Here is a 21,365-nt window from a genome sequence, read left to right as displayed (position 1 = left end):
CCCTCAGCTCCACTGGGACTACTCACATGCTTAAAGATAGGCACAGCTTGTTTTGCTAGATTGTGGCCGGATAACTCAGCACCTTGCAGGACTGAGCCCATAAAGAGGAATGTAAGGAGGAAAGGCTAGACTTTGGGCAGATTGCACTGGATTAGAGTAGTATGCCGGAGGAGGCTTTGTGGAAAAATACAGTACAGTTTATCAAAACATATTCATTATTATTAATAATAATTGATGTATTATTTGTATTATAGGAGCCCCAAAAGAACCTATTCAGAACCAGGGCCCTACTATGCCATGCTCTACTGTGAAAAACAGAATAAAGGACAGAATCTGACCAAGTTTATAGACTAATTAAGAAAAGAATCAATAAGTGGGTAGAACAAGGTTATTTCTCTTTTACAGAGTAGCTGGCATGGCAAGCTATTTAACGCACTGTGATATGCCAGCTTAGTGCCCCATCTTTTTCATAAGGCACATTATAATTCAAATAGGGATACCTTGGGGGCAGCTGACATGTTAGGGTTCAGAATGTAATGCCAAGTGCATAATGAGAATGGGTCATCACAGGTAAGTGCTTTGTAATGATTCTTAGACTTGTTTATAGTCCTGTGCTCAATGCTTTGTTCCCTCAGACGAGGAGCACTGGGTATAATCTCGTTCCACCCTATTTTTCTCTGTTCTCACTACTTGTTGCTCCAGCCTTATATCTGGTTCAGCTGCTGAATGACTCGATTCCCAGCATCTACCACTCTCCACTGGTGGTGACAGAGCCCTCTGCCACTTTGCTCTCTCACTGTGAAAATGTCTCATCCCTAAACCCCACGCTCACTTATCTTCAGCCTTCACACAATGAAAAGGCATCTCTTGTCTTGCTTTTCCTGCCCACTCTGAGCTTTCACTCTGCACCTGGCCCTCTTCTAGCCTGGAGGATTTAACTGCCCTTTAGTGTTTCTACATGTTGTGACACATGATAGCTCATGTACAGCAGCCAAGCCTGTGCTATAGCAAAATAAACAATTGTCTTCAATGCTAATATAACATTAACTGCCTTCAGGAACAACCCTTATGTACATGAAGCTTATGCCAAAGATTCAGAAAATCACACACGTGGTTACTTCATCTCAGTTCTCTAAGTTCACTAAGGACTAGACTGTGGATTTACCCCTAGCTCTGAGTAAGAGGTAGCACACAGTTGCATTGCCCCCAGAGGAAGAGGAGGGACTGAATTATTATTCAAAGTCACACTCTGGTCCATGGTTCTTCCCAGGCTCTGTGAGGAAAAATAATCTACCCTGGCCCTTTGTCAGCATGGATTTCTTCCCCCTCCTTGCTGGCTCACTGTGCTGGTTGAAGCATTGGCATCCAAAGAGTCAAGACTCTGCCCACTCCCAACCCAACCTGCCCACCTACATGAGAGGTGGAGTAGTGACTTCAAGATCCTTCTCTCTCCTCCACACTGTGACTCATGATGCAGGTCGTCTGTACTGGGGAGTAAGGCAATGCATTGCCCTCTCCTGTGCAAGGAGTAGACTGAGTCACAGTCACTACAGATTTCAGAGTAGCAGCCGTGTTAGTCTGTATTCGCAAAAAGAAAAGGAGTAGTAGTGGCACCTTAGAGACTAACAAATGTATTTAAGCATAAGCTTTCGTGAGCTACAGCTCACTTCATTGGATGCATTCAGTGGAAAATACAGTGGGGAGATTTATATACACAGAGAACATGAAACAATGGGTGTTTATCATACACACTGTAAGGAGAGTGATCACTTAAGATGAGCTAATACCAGCAGGAGAGCCGAGGGGAGGGGGGGGAAGAAAACCTTTTGTAGTGTTAATCAAGGTGGGCCATTTCCAGCAGTTGACAAGAACGTCTGAGGAACGGGGTGGGGGGGGCGCTAAATGCAGTACCTTGCATAATGACAGGTTTCAGAGTCGCAGCCGTGTTAGTCTGTATTCGCAAAAAGAAAAAGAGTACTTGTGGCACCTTAGTGACTAACAAATGTATTTGAGCATAAGCTTAAAACCATCATAGGGCCTAATCACATCAGCCACACTATCAGAGGCTCGTTCACCTGCACATCTACCAATGTGATATATGCCATCATGTGCCAGCAATGCCCCTCTGCCATGTACATTGGTCAAACTGAACAGTCTCTACGTAAAAGAATAAATGGACACAAATCAGACGTCAAGAATTATAACATTCATAAACCAGTCGGAGAACACTTCAATCTCTCTGGTCACTCGATTACAGACCTAAAAATCGCAATATTACAACAAAAAGACTTCAAAAACAGATTCCAACGAGAGACTGCTGAATTGGAATTAATTTGCAAACTGGATACAATTAACTTTGGCTTGAATAGAGACTGGGAGTGGATGGGTCATTACACAAAGTAAAACTATTTCCCCATGTTTATCTCCCCCCCCCCCGTTCCTCAGATGTTCTTGTCAACTGCTGGAAATGGCCCACCTTGATTATCACTACAAAAGGTTCCCCCCCCCCCACTCCTCCAGCTCTCCTGCTGGTATTAGCTCATCTTAAGTGATCACTCTCCTTACAGTGTGTATGGTAACACCCATTGCTTCATGTTCTCTGTGTATATAAATCTCCCCACTGTATTTTCCACTGAATGCATCCAATGAAGTGAGCTGTAGCTCACGAAAGCTGATGCTCAAATAAATTTGTTAGTCTCTAAGGTGCCACAAGTACTCCTTTTCTAGACACTACAGAAAGAGGCAGACATTTTAGATTTGAGAAATAAATGCCATAGAATGGGGTTGAAAACAAACTCCCCAGAATTAATTTATAGTTAATACTTCTTGCAGGGAGCAGTGCCACTTTCTGTTGGTAGGCAGCATGCCCTGAGTGCTTGTGTGACACTAGATAGTCCTGCCTGGGAGAGATGAGTGTGACCTGCCAGCAAGCACTCCCAAGCAGGGCCAGCAAAGCCGCACATGTGGGCTTGCCAGAGCTCTGTCTGTCAAAGGCAGCCATTCCCTCTCCCTGCAGGGCAGCCAGCATGAAATGAATTAAGGCCCTAATTCCGCATGGCAGACCCCTGTACCCATTGCAGAATCTGACTGAAGTCAATGGGATGCAGCAGTCTGTATTAGCAGCTCATGTTGCAACATCAAAGCCTAACTTTAAATATGTGGCCAGTACAGCTGGTCCAAAATTTTCCACTGAAACATTTTTCAACAGAAAATGTTTTTTTGGATTAAAGAGAAATATCCATGAAAAAAAATTTGTTTGCATTAAAAATGTTCAGGGTTTCATCAAGAAATCAACCCCCCAAATTTTTCTGTTTAAAACAGATTTTGCTGGAGACCTGCTACATTTCAAAGAATCTTTGTAATTAGAACTATTTTTGTCAATATTTTTGCATGAAAAAAAATCTTTCCCCATCCAGCTCTAGAGACCAGCCTGGAGAGTGCAGAATAAAACAGAAAACACCCTGTGTTGTCTGGGGATGAGCCAAAAAGCTCAGAAACCACAAGAACCTTCCATTTCCCTGGGACCTTTATTCAAAGATGTACCCAAACCTGAACTGAGTATTTTTGGAAGGTTTAACATTTTTTTATTGATTTGTTTTAATTTTCACCAGCCTCCTAGATTTCCAAGTTCCAGCCAGAAGTGGGCATGTCAGATGTCAGAGAGAGGCTCTTGCCACAGTGACTCCAGCCCTGCCGGAAGAAGTGCAATAGATCTTTTCTTGTGAGATTTCCAGCCCACTTCCCAGGCATTTGGATCATTCTGGTACAATTTTGATAAGTTTCCAAACCAATGACAGGATTCTGACCTTCCCGTACTGCAGTGTGCAATGGAGTTGGGAAACACCAGGCACAAGCTACTCACATCACCTGGGCATAGCAGTGCCCCTAGAGCTGCTACTCAACCTCCCATGAAAATAGGCTAGGCAGGCTAGGGAATGGGCAGAGGCCTTGCCTCACTAGGACTGAGCCAACACAGAACGGGAAGTAATCATCTACTAGTATAGGAATAGATCAATAACAGATTATCCTCCCCTGGAGCAAGAGTGGGTCAAGGAGGGAATTGTGACTAAGAATTCCCTCCAGGGTCTGCTCCTGGAGTGGGGCAGCTCCGTGCCATCCCTTAACTAGGGCAAACAACAAATTTGCAAGCTAGCCCCAATTAATCCTCTATGCCTTTTAAGGTTCATCCCTGTGGACACTCTTCAGGGGAAGGGTTTTGACTTTCTCTGTGTTTACAAAGCATGTAGCATATTTTGGGCACTAGTGCAACCTAAGAACTAGATTGAGTCTGCCAGCCTTCCTTACCATGAGTAGTACCTTACTCTGCAACAGTCCCAGCGGAGTCACTTCTACACAGGAAACTTAATAGCATTATGTACTGTATTCCCTTTGTGGAGTCAGTGTTGTCAGAACTGCAGACTTTAACCAGATGTCTTGGTTACAGCCGTTGTGCTCAATTGAAGAATGCCGCTAGAAAAGAAGAGCATCATTCATTCTTGAAAAAATTAGTCTTATCTTGGACATCTTTTATTCCTTTAAGTGTTTTAAATGATGGCTTCCTTCCTTCATTGCTCTTTGATTCTGCAGATGTTGTCCCATCATGACAAGCTGGATAGTATTGCTAGAGAGGCAGCCTATTCTGGGTAGTTTGGTTTTATTTCCATGGGGCTCCTCCAACCACCAGGGTACTGTGTATTGTAAACTGCTCAGCATCTCAAAGACTACTTGCAGGATGTGACCTTAGTGTGTGTGTTTGTGTTTGTTTGTAAAATGAGGAATACAAATCAGAAGAAGCAACAGCGCAAGCTGGTTAGTCATGGGAAACCAGAGTCTTACATTTCAAAGAAAATTAGTAATCAGCCTGGTCATTTCAAAGGGGCTGCGGTTGGGGACTACAATGGGGTAACAGACTGAAAAACCGTGTATGAGAGAATGCAGAGCTCATGTGTTGAGTCAACCTAAATTCTGGTGCTAAACATCTGTATTAGGATTCAAGGGATTCACTGCTGAGAGGTGGGTAATTAGTTCTAACCAGGATATAAAGGGGGCTGCTGCAGCTGTTTGGGCTAAGGCAGATAGAAGATACTAAGTTAGAGGAGGTCTTGCAACAGCCAAACCCAGGAAGCAAGCTTACACTGAGGTCGGTGTTATGTTTTTACATTAACAAACAATCCAGACTCCAGGAAGGGGTTAGTTTGGATACGCACTCAGGTTCTGTGTGTTCTGTTGATGACAAGGTCCAAGCCTTAGCCCATTCAGAAGTCCAAGCCTCTAAAACTAATTACCAAGCTCAAAACTGTATGCATACATTATCCAAACCTGAAAGCCATTTCTGCCTCCCAACCCGGTCTTGGGATGTACCTCTTAGCATATGCGCAATGCACCTCGGGTGGCATGTGACCAGGATTCATCACTGAATTTGGTCCTCTGGTTGGATCATTAGCTTCCCTGGCATGGGCTGGGTACTGACGGGGAGTGTAATGTGAATGCTGATCCATGCCCCCTAGGATGTACATAGCTGAGCCAGACCACCGAATTCAGCCCAAAGTTAGAAGTGACATACATTGGGCCAGGTTCTCCATTGCCCTCCACCTTGTGTAGTCTGTACATCAGTGCAAAATGGATGCAACACACTTCCAAATCATGGTGGAAGCTTTCTACACCCACTTTGCACAGCTGTAAATGGCTGTACAAGGTGAAGGGCAATGATGAATCGGGTTCACTATTGTCCATATTCACAAAGATAAATATGCTCACATTTTGGGTCATCACCATGAATCATTGTACTAGGTGCGTGAAAAGCAATAGCTAATGTCAGGTATAATATTTCTTTCCCCTTTGTGTGCCTCAGCTTGTCATAACTCCACTGACTTTTGCAGATTTGCCTCAGGAATAAATTTGGCCAGTGGCTTCTGGTGACAAGGAATTTTGCATGCTATGACATGCCAGGCTATTTGAAATTGTCTTGTGCTGCATTCCCTTCACACCTTGTGAACTAATCTCTGGGAAGATCACTTATTCTGCAATCCCTCTTTACTTTGAAGCATAATGGAGGGCATCTCTTATAGTCTTTTCTTCCCTGCTTGATAGATTGTCAGAATAAAAACACAAACATGATCATAAATCAATGAAAATATGTTTTTAAAAGATGCATCAAGAACAGATTATCATCTCAAAGTAGGTCATCATAAAATGAATAAGTTATTAATAAGTTCATAGTGCACTTGCATACCAATTACCCAGCCATCCACTTTGAAAGCATCATCTCTTTTTAATGTATGTATGGAAGACTTACATTACTTTGATGCAAACCGAGCTTCTGTCCACTTTTATAATTAAAAGGGATGCTAACTCTTTAAATTGAAAAAATTATTTGAGTAGAACAAAAAATATATGTAGAAAGAAAAAGCAATGAAACATAAACTCCTTTTTAATTTCAATCATAGCCCGAATTTTTCCCTTGAAGTGCAATAAAATGAATACATAAGTCAATACACAGATTCCATTCTCAGAAGTTGCATGGCTTTTGTGTTGTATCAGGTGCTATATGGACTGCTGTGGAAAATGTGGTTTCTTGGTTTATTTTCTAAGCTGATTCAAGGAGTAAGTAAAACCTGGATAACTTCACAGGATATACTTGCAGTTTTTAATATTTGGGGGAAGGGTTCTCTAGAACTGGGTGCGAGGGAGGTGTTTTTTGTGTTGCAAAACCAAATCCCAAACCAGCTCAGACTCAACTGTATTAAATCAGAACCCTCTAAGTTTGAAGGAAGAGAACCAGGGTTCAGATGAATGCTTCTGATTTTAGCCCATCTCGATTTCAGCTAGAAATAGGCAAAGTCAGGAATTATTTGATTTTGCAACACCTCATTGGTAAGTTTTTATTTTGCAGACCCACAACCGGGGTGGTTTGGATGTGGGTCATGTTTTATTCAAACCACCCATGTTGGCTGGAGGATAACTGGCTCCAGTTTGGGCTTTTTTTCACACGCGCACGTACACGCACACACACTGATTCCCCTTTGCAGGTCCTTCTCCTCTAGAATCTACAGCTCTTAAAAGAAACGGCTGTATTGTTGGAAAACCAGGGAATCAGGTTTGCTTACTGGAAGTGGTCTAGTTAAAGCAGAAGGGGAAAAATATGTCTGATATAGTTTATCTTTTTGAACCAGTAGTGAAACAACTGCTAGGCATATACAACATACTTGACTCCTTGGATCAACAAGGGAACCCTGCCAAATGTCAGATTATATATTCCACAGCTGAAGTGTTTGCATAACTTTTCAGTGGCTACCATTTAAAGAAAGAAAACCACTGATTGACCTTTTTTAATACACTCCCTTAACTTGACATGTTCATAGTGTACTGCCAGCAATCATTTTGTACTTGGAAGGCAAATCTAAAGACTAATATCTCTGTGGCCCTTGTGCCAGTTAGCAAGTAGGATCTAGCATGTTCATATTTTGCACAATCTTGGCATTTCATCACATGAACTTCACCTAGTTTGCAGTCACTCACAACTCTGTCTCATTTAACCCTGCTAATGTAAAGTCTGTCTCCAGGATTTGCAGTCTAAGGTAGGCTGTACTTGTTGAAGTGTTAACCGTGTGTTATCAATGATGACATCTATATACTGTTCATTAGGCGCTTTTGGTTGTCTGTCTAGTGATTCCAAAGTAATTGCCTGGCATTTCTTTTTGAAGAAATAAAAAGAAGAATGTAATAATCCAACCTTGTCATTAGTTTTTCTATCGTTCATATCACTGCCTGGTTTTAATTATTGAAGTAGATTTCCTCTTCCAAGTGATGGTCATTCAACAGATGGAGCTCTTACCAGTCAGTCATTATTGAACCAATGCCCCAATATGTGGACACTGCTATTGGAGTTTTTGTCTTCAGGAAGAAATATAAAACTGACCACTTGTGGCTATTAGAGGTCTGATGGTGCTTTTCACAAAGGGCTAACCCTCATTAACTTAGTCAAATTAGAATTTGGCCAGTTCCATTGCAGTGGATTATTACTATGAAAGCACTAATTGCATGGTTCCACAGTCAAGGTTGAGTTGAGTTTCGCACTTAAAAGCAGGGATTCCAACTTCCGTTATGAACCAAAACTACAGTATATCTGCCCTAAAATACAGAATTTATTTGTTTAGTGAAGAACAAATTTGCTGAAAATTTACAAGTAAAATCATTAATGAAATTATGAATTAAAATTAATTTTAAAGTGAAGCCATTAAGAAATTTAGCACCATGTGTTAGACTGGTTTTTTTGGTTTGTTTGGTTTTTTTGTCCTCGATGATTTTAATAATAGGATAATGCAGGCCCTTCAGACTTGTTGTATATTTAAAACTGTGCTGAAATCTTGTGCACTGGCTCCATCTAAAGAATTTTTTAAGATGCGGGGGGGGGGGCATTATTTTCCATAACTAGAAATCTATTCTTGAACCAAGGCCTGAAAAATTGCCCTTTTTCAAAATGGCAACCACTTCCCATTGTTCTCAATGGGAATGCAGCCAAGCTGAAGCTCAGAGAAGAAGATGGTCACTTATGCAAAAGGTGGATATAACAAACAGTAAAAGGCAGTGTGGAAGGAGAAGGAGTGGAACACAAATAGTGGATATGCTATGCTTCATATTGTGTAGTTTTGTGTGGTTAAAGTGTTGCCACATTCTAGGCCAGAGTTATATGCATTTCAGCTCATTCCTGTATATGGATTATATAAAACTTTTTGGGGTTCTTCAGAATGGAATATCAGATACTACCTAACTATCTCCATCCTCAGTAACCCACAGTTCATTCTGTATGGCCAATTATCATCTTAAAGTTAAGTCAAGGTACAGTATATTGCTACATTTTCTTTGTCCTGCCTGTTCAAGGCTGTGAACTGAAAACCATTTTCTCCTCTCACATGCAAGACTACAGGTTTCTTAATACAAACACAACACGTATGAGGTATTTCCTCTACAGAAATAATGATTAAATAATGATTTAGGCTCAAAACACTCAGATAATTTGGATAAGCATCCAAAATGTGGGATCCTTTTCTGAGGCAAGCTTGGACCATTCTGGAGTTCACCCATTACTAACCCCTATAAGATCAATTCTCAGCTATGCCCAAGAAGCACTGGGAAGGAGGAGTGCTGCAAAAGAGCTAGCTGTAGCTCCCCAATCCTGTGGCTGGTTCTGTACTAATTGGCTGTGGCTCCAAAGGCGTGGTACACCAGGTTAATCGGAGTACAGCCACACTCCAGCCACATCTCTGGTCAAGTTACCAACATGCACCCCCTATGCCAGTGGTCCAGAGCCATCTATGCTGACTCTGTACTACCCATGGAGTCCCCCAGCTGGTCAGTTATGCTGGCTTTCCAGCTGCTTTCCCTCACCTGATAATAGCCCAGGAGTCCTATATCTATGTATTTTTATAGGTTTAAATCTTGAAGGGGCAGCTGTAACCACTTGAAGCACAAACACAGCATTTTCATTCGTAGTGGGGCAGATAGCAGAGAGCCCATGTACTTGTCACCACCCTTTGCATAGCGGAGGAAATCTCTAAGCCATGAGTTAGATTCCGTATCCCTTGCAGTGCGGTCCTAGTCGCAGGCTGCATCTAAGGCTTCAGAAACTCCACTGCACATGTTGGATTAGGATTGAGAAGCCACATTGTGCTTCAAAGCAATTTCCTCCAACCAAAGCCATTTTTTTTCCTTTGCTCCTTTTATCAGGATATGTGGTATTACAATGGAAATGGTTCAATGATTTAACCGCCCTTTGAATGTGTCTAACAGCCCACCACCAGCTAAGAAATGTAGCAGAAATCAAGGGACTGGATCAGAGTCTATAACGATGGGAACTTCAGGGAGAGAGCTCAGAGAAAGACCTACGTGGCTCCAGATGCCAGTTAAATATAATGTTAAAAAGAAAAAAAAAGTATTCTAAATATAGGGGATTACATAGCCTAGCTGAAAATACCATCTCCATCTTTACCCATTAGTTATGGTCTCCATCACATGCATAGCAGAGCTAGTAGTAATGAGGATATAAAAAGCTGTGGTTAATGTGCAAAAATATATCCGATGTTTTCAGTCAGGTCATGTGACATCCTCTGTCCCTAAATATATACCTTTTACACAGACACACATACATAACAGTTAGATGGAGATATTTCTTAAGATGCTCCCTTTTCACATTGAACACACAGCTCTGAGAGTATTATTAAAATATTTGGTTAGCTCTCATAAAGTGAGAGTTGCTACTGGCATGGCGTTCATTGGCAAAATTTGGTTTCTGTTGTTAAAAAATCTTTCACTTGCTGCATAGAATTAAATAATCTCTCTCTTCCTTTTGAAAGGAAGGGCGATAAAGAGAAGGACACATGGGGACTAATAAGGACCGTGGCCAATTTCAGGCTTTGAAACATACATGAGAAAACCCACTGGCAAGACCAGAACTGTGAGTACAATTGTTTTGTCCAGGTTCTGGACTCTGCAGGCCCCAGGCAGATTCTCCACAGCTCCTAGGGTCCATTGGAGATGCTTTGGGCTAGGCAATTTGGTAACATTTTCAAAAGCACCTAAGTGACTTAGAAGCATAAGCCCTACTTTCAAAAATGACCTGAGTTCCTAGGGGGCAGATTTTCAAAATTATTTAGGTGGATAAAGCTGCAGATAGATTCCTACTGAGATTTACAAAAGCCTAGGCAGATTAGGCAACAACTCCCCTTGATTTTAGTATTTATTCAGCTGTATACAGACTATAATAAAAGAACTCACATCCAAAGCTCTGGGTGCCCTTGACAATTTTTTTTAATTCACTAAAATAAACAGACTCATCAGTTCCCTCAGATCAGCTCAAATACACAGCAACAACATAATACAATTGAAATTAACCGACCCTGCACGCACCCCTCTGCCCCCCAACACCCATCTCCTTGCAGGCCAGGGATAAAAGGTGTGCCTTGCAGCTCACTATGAAGGCTGACAGACTCAGCCTGTTATGGGCACATCTGCAGGCAGTCATAACACAGTGCAAAATTATGCTCATTTGAAAGGCAAAGGCAAAAGCAAAGAGGTCTAGATTTGTGCCCCAAGTCCAAAAAGGTATTGAATAAAAAAGCAGGTAAGGAAATATTTGGAATAATTAAATATATACAGCTCAACAAATCTGGATATACGCACAGAGTCTTGAGGGAATTAGCTGATGAACTACCTGACCCACTGGCAGCCATTTGGAAAAAAATAAGGTTTGCATCCATTCTTGATTTCCCCACATTCTGAAACTCCTGGGCAGATTCTGCCATCCTCACTCAGATTGAGTCATATATCATGCTAAATATAGTCCCACTGAAAAACAAGTGTGTCATAAAATCAGGCCTTTATTTCTCTAAGTTCAGCTTGGTGGGGAATTTACAGCATGGATTGGCTGGGGAAGACTACATTGTTTTCCTACCTCATGATGGTTTTAGATGTTTGCATTGCGTTAGTGCTTTAGTTTTGTTTTTCTGGATACTGTGGTTACATGAGTAAATGAGCTGACTGGGAGATGATGATTTATACTCTATGGGTCCAGTTTTGGCCACTAGTGCGGTGCTCTGCCAATCCTTGGTGTTCAATGTCTTTCGGCTACTGCTTTATTGCTGCCTTTTCTCTTTGTAATATATGAAAGTGAACAAATTGTTTGTTCTTTCTCCACCTCTTCTTGTGCGGCCCTACTGCTCCTGCCCATCATAGCTCCAAATTTATCACTATTCATTCCATATTAAATGCACCCAATGGTTCCCAAACTCTGAATAGTAGCCCTCTGGAATCTGAACATCGTTTAACTCTGACTTCTGAGGTATTGGCACAACCCTAGTTTTGCTGCTACCACCCACTAACCAGGGCAATGACTGCCACTTGTTAACATTCCCACTCACATTGAGAAACCCGTGCCAGCCTCCCTGGCAAAAAGGAGCAGGAACAGCTGTTGCTGGAAGAAAGGGAGCTCCAGAGTAGCAGGTCCCTGCACCATCCTCCCTAGCAAATGGGAAAAGAGCAGCTGGCACTGGGGAAAGAGTAGTACGACTGTGGCATCTGTACCACTCTGCCCAGACCCTTCACGGACACTGGAAGAGAGGAGCAGTTGATGCCAGAAGAAGAGGAGCCAGCAGCATCTCAAACCAGTCTCCCCAGTCCTTCGATGGGGACAAAGGGAGAGGGCAAGCCAGCTCAAACGTCAAAGCATTTGACGTATGTTTGAGGGAGGACATATGCGACATATACTCTGTAGCAAAATAAATGTACTTTTCTCTCCTCCCCTCAATGTGCAGGCCATCTGTGCATGTGCTGGAACACCCTTTAGCATGAATGAGAGCCGCGTGCCAAAATCACATGCCTCCTCTTCCAGATGAGAATGCACAGTGCCACAGACGGTAGCATGCTTGCGAGATGCTGCTTTTCCAGCACTGCCAATAAGGGAAAGGACAGCGGAAAGTGTTGTTTTTTAAAAATATAACTGCTGTAACTCATAGTCAGGACAGACAGAAAAGGCCACTCAAGCCATCCAACCTGACCCCCGTCACTTTGCAAGTCTACTTGCTGCCTTGTTCACACTAGTATCTAGTTTAATGTACATTTGAACACGTCTCGTGAGAGTCCCTCGACCCTCTTCTTTGGCAGCCTGTTCTAATGCTATATTGTTCTGTTGAGATATTTTCTTGATGGCTAAAGCTTAACTGTTTCCTTCCTTCTCTCTGCTCCTCCATCTTGTGTTAATGTGAAAGTTCCCCTTTTCCTAAGTTCTCCGTTTCACTGAGTGTATTTATAAGTGGTGATTATGTTCCCACTGAATATTCTCTATTACAGACTCTGTAAACTGAGCACTCCCAGTCCTTCTTTGTTATGTCATATCTGTTTATATCATTTGTGTTGCTGTTTCAACTATATTTTTCCCTGTCATTCTTAAATTGGAGCATGTCACACTCTATTCCACATACTGTATTATAGAGCAGGCCAACACAGCATGGTATTTTCGGCACAACATCACACACAGAGAGTAGCACCGAGCATACTGAAGGATCCCAAGACACTTCCCATGTAAGAGTCCTTTTACTCACCTCTGAAATACAGCCAATTCTGTGATGGAAGGCAGAAGTCAGGCGCACGTCCAGTGCACAGCATGGTGCATCAGAGTGGGGAGAATCGTAGAATCATACAATATTAGGGTTGGAAGAGACCTCAGGAGGTCATCTAGTCCAACCCCCTGCTCAAAGCAGGACCAACCCCAACTAAATCATCCCAGCCAGGGCTTTGTCAAGCCAGGCCTTAAAATCTTCTAAGAATAGAGATTCCACCACCTCCCTAGGTAACCCATTCCAGTGCTTCACCATCCTCCTAGTGAAATAGTGTTTCCTAATATCCAACCTAGACCTCCCCCACTGCAACTTAAGACCATTGCTTCTTGTTCTGCCATCTGCCACCACTGAGAACAGCCTAGCTCCATCCTCTTTGGAACCCCCCTTCAGGTAGTTGAAGGCTGCTATCAAATCCCCCCTCACTCTTCTGCAGACTAAATAACCTCAGTTCCCTCAGCCTGTCCTCGTAAGTCATGTACCATAGTCGCCTAATCATTTTCGTTGCTCTCCACTGGACACACTCCAATTTTTCCACATCCCTTCTCTAGTGGGTGGACCAAAACTGGACGCAATAATCCAGGTGTGGCCTCCCCAGTGGCAAATAGAGGGGAATAATCACTTCCTTCGATCTGCTGCCAATGCTCCTACTAATACAGCCCAATATGCCGTTGGCCTTCTTGGCAACAAGGGCACACTGCTGACTCATATCCAGCTTCTTGTCCACTGTAATTCCCATGTCCTTTTCTGCAGAACTGCTGCTTAGCCAGTTGGTCCCCAGCCTGTAGCAGTGCATGGGAATCTTCCGTCCTAAGTGCAGGTCTCTGCACTTGTCCTTGTTGAACTTCATCAGATTTTTTTTTGGCCCAATCCCCCAATTTGTCTAGGTCACTCTGGACCCTATCCCTACCCTCCAACTTATCTACCTCTCCCCCCAGTTTAGTGTCATCTGAGAACTTGCTGAGGGTGCAATTAATCCCATCATCCAGATCATTGATAAAGAGGTTGAACAAAACCAGCCCCAGGATCGACCCCTGAGGCACTCTTCTTGATACCAGCTGCCAACTAGTCATCAAGCCGTTGATCACAAGGACAACTGTTCTCAAGGGAAATGCCATGGGTACTGTAATGGCCATGAAAAGTGGACAGGGCGTCAGTTTTGAGGTCTCAGTGGAAGACCCACAGGCAGCAGACTGTGGAATCATTTGTTGTTATCATCATTCATAGCTTACATGGCAAGCATCACAAAATGAGGCTCTGTTTTAGTAGCAAAGCTATGATTGCTCTGCTCTGCTTCACCGGGCCCTGAATGAAAGAGCTTTGTTATTGCTAATCTCAGGGAGCATGGCATGGAATGTGCAGAACTCTGTCCTGTGGTGACACAAGCGTTTTTCTTTTGACCAGCCAGTAGGGACAGTTTTCAGCAATGTGGATAACTGGGAATCTTATTTAGTTCTAGCTACTTTTAGTTCTGTCTTTTTTCTTGTCTGACGCAGGCCCACTGGCATGTCTTAACTGGTCTTGTGTCTCAAATGACTTCTCCATATTGTCAAGCCCTGCAGAAACAATCTGCTTCAGCTGTCACTGACTGGTATATCCTTTCCTGTTCTGTGGTTCTCCACAGTATAATACTTTTTCAGGCACACTGAGTGAGCACTCACAGGGAGAGAGGGAGGGGTTAAGGAGGCTCAGTTGTTCTGCAACACCTGGCATCATTTAGACAGCCTTAGGCGGCCTGTCTAAGTTAAAGCAACCTGTCCCTGGCTGCCCGTGGACTGCAGCCTAGCCAAGAATCTCCCTGACACATTCCTCCTGGCTTCACCCCGCCCCCATAACAGCACTTGCTGGATCCTCAGAAGACAGGTTTAGGGTTATCTTTCTCAATTTCTGCACTGGGGAATTGTCCAGTAGCTTGATCCAGGTGTTTTAGAGCCCTCTATACTTCTCTGTCCTTCTACTGGGTGTAAAGGGACCAGAGGGAGGATCACACATCATTTTTTAGAGTGGTAGCCGTGTTAGACTGTATCAGCAAAAAGAATAAGGAGGAAAGTTTCAGAGGTGAGTGACCACAAATAAGAAGATATATATACACAGAGAACATGAAAAAATGGGTGTTGCCATACCAACTCTAACGAGACTAATCAATTAAGGGGGCTATTATCAGCAGGAGAAAAAAAACTTTTGTAGTGATAATCAGGATGGCCCATTTCAAACAGTTGACAAGAAGGTGTGAGGAACAGTAGGGGGAAAAATTAGCATGGGGAAATAGTTTTTATTTTGTGTAATGACCCATCCACTCCCAGTCTTTATTCAAGCTTAATTTAATGGTGTCCAGTTTGCAAATTAATTCCAGTTTTGAAGTTTTTTTCTTGAAGAATTGCCACTTTTAGGTTTGTAATCAAGTGACCAGAGAGATTTAAGTGTTGTCCGACTGGTTTTTGAATGTTATAATTCTTGACATCTGATTTGTGTCCATTTATTCTTTTGTGTAGAGACTGTCCCGTTTGGCCAATGTACATGGCAGAGGGGCCCTAAAACTGGCAATTCTTCAAAAAAAAAAAAACCTTCAGAAACAGACTCCAACAAGAAACTGCAGAATTGGGATTAATTTGCAAACTGGACACCATTAAATTAGGCTTGAATAAAGACTGGGAGTGGATGGGTCATTACACAAAGTAAAAACTATTTCCCCATACTAATTTTTTCCCTACTGTTACTCACACCTTCTTGTCAACTGTTTGAAATGGGCCATCCTGATTATCACTACAAAAGTTTTTTTTTCCTGCTGATAATAGCCCTCCTTAATTGATTAGTCACGTTACAGTTGGTATGGTAACACCCATTTTTTCACGTTCTCTGTGTATATCCATCTTCCAACTGTATTTTCCACTGCATGCATCCGATGAAGTGGGTTTTAGCCCACAAAAGCTTATGCCCAAATAAATTTGTTAGTCACTAAAGTGCCACAAGTACTCCTCGTTCTTTTTACATCATTTTTTGTAGTCTCAGTGGTGCTGATGCAAAGGTTTTTTCATGATTGCCTCCATAGCCTTATTTGTGGTCACTCACCTCTGAAACTTTCCTCCTCTACACATGTTGATTTAGTTGGGGATTGGTCCTGCTTTGAGCAGGGGGTTGGACTAGATGCCCTTCTGAGGTCCCTTCCAACCCTGATATTCTATGATTCTATGTTGATGGAGGGAACTGCTCACAACAGAACACAAGTGATTGCATCTCTTTTCTGATCTGTGCATAGCTTACCGTGTTTCTAAGGATGTGAGACCCTTGGATGCATAAATCTCTGGCTCCTTTTCTTGCAGTGACACAGCTCCACGTCCTTACTTGGATATATTGGCCTGAAATGTTACCTCTTTACATATATCATGCTTGGCAAATGTTCTTGCACAGGCAATTAGCTAGTGCACACTGGTGAACGCTGAGCCTCACTGGGCATCCCATTGAACTTCTTTGTGTTCCTTTAGGAGATCTCTTAGTAATGCCACCATTTCTGCAAGGTGTGGTATAAATGTAGGAAGGTAAATCATCATCCCAAGTATCTTTTGCAGCTCAGCACAATTCCCCAGTTTTATAAATCATTGATACTTTTGAAGGAATAAATTTGATATCCCAGATCTGTCAGCTTTTCCTGCACTTTCGGTGAATTAATCCCAAATGCTACCTTGTTTCAAATCATTTCATCCATCTCAGAAAAATGCAGTCATTTAAAATCTGCTATGAACCATAACAGAGTTAATATTCTGTATGCCATGTTCTTTGGCTATTTGGTGTCTTTTGCCCATATCTACTCAGTATTGGCTGTTATGTGCACTAATTTTTTGCTCAGAAAAGATGTCAAGCTAATTGGCCAGTAATTAACTGGGTTTTCTTTATTCTCTTTCTCAAAGCTAAACATCATCACAGAACTGAAAGAATACTTGAAAAAAAGTTCTGAGAATCTTTGCTCAAATAAAATTGAATTTGTTTCAGCTGCGTTCATGCCTCTTTTGAGTCTGCTTCCCAAGAATATTCTAGCAAATACTGGTAGCACATCACTGCAAAGAAGTGAATTTTAAGTAAATATTACAGAATATTCATTAAAAATGAATTTTGACCTCATAAATGTGTCTGTTCACACCAGAAAGCTAGTTTCAGGACTAATGCACATCCAGTCAGAGAATAGAAACTCTAGTCTGTATAATCAATGGGTCCAGTTAACAATTAGTAATACACATCAAATTTCAAATGTTTGCAACAAACTGTTCACAGTCTTCAGGTCAAGAATTATTTGGAGGATTTATTCTTTTGAATTTTGAATAACAAATAAATTCAAGAAAATCAGAAGCTGTTCCCAGGCAATTAGTACCCAGGAAACACAGCTAAATTTATTGAATAAATTATTGGCAGCACTTTATTTGTTAAGATCCACATAATCGTGTCCTTTGAGAAGCATGTAGGAAGCATAAATATCTCCTGCTGACCATAACCACCTTGGCTTAGTGTCTCTGCTAATCAGCACCAGGGGAGATGTCTGTTGCCTCATAAACATTCTCCTGCAGTGAATTTATCATTTAAAAAAACCAGAAATTCTCCATATGCTGAGAAAGGATTATTGCTGCCATCCAGCTGCTTCCTCATCTCTTTTCTCAGAAGGACAATAAATGTATTTACCCTTAAAAAGCCCAGAAGACAAGGGCATGTCGAGTTTTTCATGTGACTACAGAGTGGATTGGAGTATTGGTATGTAATTTCATAGAGAATAAAATAAGCATTCATAACAAAATGTGGGGATAATGGGTAGATAGTCCCAGCACTCTCTCATATAATCACGTTGGTGAATCAGCAATTAAGTGATTGAGGGCCCTAGCATTTATGTCATGCTTTTCATTTTGAAAGTGCTTGCACTGGGCCAGATTCACCGCAGAGTCTGTGCTAATGGGAGCCAGGTCAGATCCTGGCACAGGGCCCACAGCAGTGATAAGTCTACAGATGCAATGGCATGACGTTCACACAGATTTCCTGCCACTACAGGTTCCACCAGGCTCAACACAGGCCCCCAAAAGTAGGGTTGCCAGGTGTTCACTTTTCAACCAGAATGTCTGGCCGAAAAGGGACCCTGGCAGCTCTGGTCAGCTACTAAAAGTCTGGTTGACCGTATTAGCCTGGGGCTGGGCTGCACGAAGTGGACAGCACATGTTGGGGAGGGGGCATTGTTAGGGCAACTGGGGAGTGTGATGATTCATTGTATTCCGCCTGCAGCCTCCATTGGCTCGGTTTCTTGGTAGCCCCTGGTGGCAATTAAAGTTCCCACTGCTGATGAAACCCCAAAGTGAATCTTGGTGAGCAAGTTTGGTGCAGTGGTGCGCTGAAGAGGGATCAAGCGGGCTCCTTGGAAACTCTTATTAAAATTCCATCAGAAGACTGAAGGGAGGTTGAGGGGGATTTTTCTGCTCTCAAAGGGTATGTCTACACTACGAAATTAGGTCGATTTTATAGAAGTCAATTTTTAGAAACCGATTTTATACAGTCAATACCCATACCACAGCAAGCATGGAGCCCGCTCAGCTCACTATCACCGTACATCTCCTGGGTGCTGCTGGCAGATGCAGTACTGCATTGCTACACAGCAGCAGCTCCTTGCCTTTGCGGCAGATGGTGCAGTAGGACTGATAGCTGTCATACATCTCCTGGGTGCTCCTGGCAGACCTCGGTGAGGTTGATGAGAGGCGCCTGGACAGACATGGCTATTTGCCTCTTAGAGCACCGAATGGGAGCCAGAGACTCCAGGTCATTCTCTTCTTTAAGTTTCATCTCATGGAGATTCAGTCCTGCCTGGAATATCATGTGAGCTGGAGGTTTCTGCCTCAGGCTGCTCTCCCAGCCGGCAGCACCACACAGTCGCACCTTCCCCAGCCTACCCTTTGCTCCCATGGCTCATGAAGCCTGGACAGTGGTAAGGAGCAGTTCAACTATAGGCTGAGCAAGTGCACAATGGTGGTAGAATGTGCCTTTGGACGTTTAAAAGCTCGCTGGTGCTGTTTGCTGACTAGGTCAGACCTCAGCGCAACCAACATTCCCATTGTTATTGCTGCTTGCTGTGTGCTCCATAATATCTGTGAGAGTAAGGGGGAGATGTTTATGGCAGGGTGGGAGATTGAGGCAAATCGCCTGGCATCCGATTTTGATCAGCCAGACACCAGGAAGATTGGAAGAGCACAGCAAGGTGCGCTGCGCATCAGAGAGGCTTTGAAAACCAGTTTCATGACTGGCCAGGCTTCGGTGTGACAGTTGTGTGTTTTTCTCCTTTATGCAAACCTGCCCCCTTTGTTGATTTTAGTTCCCTGTAAGCCAACCACCCTCCCCTCTTCGAAACAAAGTTACTATTGTTTTGAAACCATGCATTCTTTGTTTATTAATGAAAAAAAATGAGATAACGGACAAGGTAGCCCAGGTTTGGTGGGGGAGGAGGGAAGGACAAGGCCACATTGCTTATTGTAGCCACACTAAAAATCAAACTGTTTGAATGACAGCCTTCCGTTGCTTGGGCCATCCTCTGGAGTGGAGTGGCTGGGTGCCTGGAGCCTCCCCGCCGTGTTCTTAGGATTCTGGGTGAGGAGGCTATGGAAAATGGGGAGGAGGGTAGGCGGTTATACAGTGGATGCAGCGGGGGTCTGTGCTTTTGTTGGCTTTTCTGCAGCTCCAACAGATGCTTCATCGTGTCCATTTGCTCCCCCAACAGACGCTTCATCATGTCTGTTTGCTTCCCAATTAGCCTCAGCATCGCGTCCTGCCTCCACTCTTCACACTCACTTAATTCTTTCCTGGCCTCTGCCATTGAATGCCTACATGCATTAAGCTGTGCCCTATCAATGCGGGAGAACTGCATGAGCTCGGAAAACATGTCATCGCGAGTGTGTTTTTTTCGCCTTCTAATCTGCGGTAACCTTAAGGACGGAGATGACAGGAGGAGTGTAGAAACATTCTACGCTCTACAATTCTGGGGGGACTGCATGGTCACCTGTGTTGTTGAGTGCTGCTGAGTTCACCACGCTGACCAAACAGGAAATTAAATTCAGAAGTTCCCGGGGCTTTTCCTGTGTACCTGGCTAGTGCATCAGAGTTCAAAGTGCTGTCCAGAGCAGTCACAATGGAGCACTCTGGGATAGCTCCTGGAGGCCAATACCATCGATTTGTGTCCGCACTACCCCAAATTCAACCCAGCACGGTCGATTTTAGTGCTACTCCCCTCGTCGGGGAGGAGTACAGAAATCGATTTTAAGAGCCCTTTAGGTCGACGGAATGGGGTTGGTTGTGTGTACACAGTCATTTTTAAATCGACCTAAAGCAGCTAAATTCGACCTAACCCCATAGTGTAGACCAGGCCAAAGAGTTCACCCGCTACTCTTTGTGTGTGGGTAAGTCTTCCCTGATAGTGAGGATTTGGCCACAGCACTTAGTACTGCTGACAAATCCTACACACACGCGCACACACACTCAGAGGCAGCCCTGGTTATATATGGTTTATCACAGAATAAAGAGGAAATCAAATTTGAGGAGCACCCCTTTGTGAAAGCACTGGCAGCACTTTATTGTCCAGGAAAGTTTGCAACTTCTTGTGCCAGCCAGAAAGAATCTGTCCCATTGTGGTCTTGATCCCAAGGTCAGTAGGATTATGCACATGCTTAAAGTTAAGCATGTACTGAAATGCTCAGCACCATGCAGGAGTCCTAACTAATTGATCCTGTCAGTATTAAAGATAAGGTGATAGTAACAAGAACAGGGTCATTTTCATTTTCAAACCTCAAATGTAAACTTCTCAATCATCCTATCTATAAAGATAGTTACATGTTATTAAAGAAAGAAAAGACACACAGAGAGACAATATTCTGGCTCCCCATCCATAGGGGCACAAGGGAAGGGAAAGGCTGAGTTATCCTCGGGCTTGTACTCTCTGATGAGCGCAATGATCCTAGTCTCTTCATAGCCTGTGCCTTGTGCTTTGCCAGCTTGTGAAGTTAGCCCTGAACATTTGTGTGGGAGCAGATAAAAAAAAAGTCAAATAACAGGCTTCCCACTCTGACAGCCCCTTTGCAGAACTCTTCCTTCTGAATGCAATGAGAAGGACACCCATGGAGTTGTCATGTGGTGTATTTCCACCCTCTTCATGGCTGATTAATGGAAGTCACCATGTCTCTGTGCTCTCTGATACCAGGGTATCTGGGCAACAGGTGGCTTGTATTACATTCTTTTGAATTTTTA

Source organism: Natator depressus, chromosome 5, assembly GCF_965152275.1.
Source record: "Natator depressus isolate rNatDep1 chromosome 5, rNatDep2.hap1, whole genome shotgun sequence".
Classification (NCBI taxonomy): Eukaryota; Metazoa; Chordata; order Testudines; family Cheloniidae; genus Natator; species Natator depressus.
Note: the sequence above shows the minus strand (reverse complement) of the source record.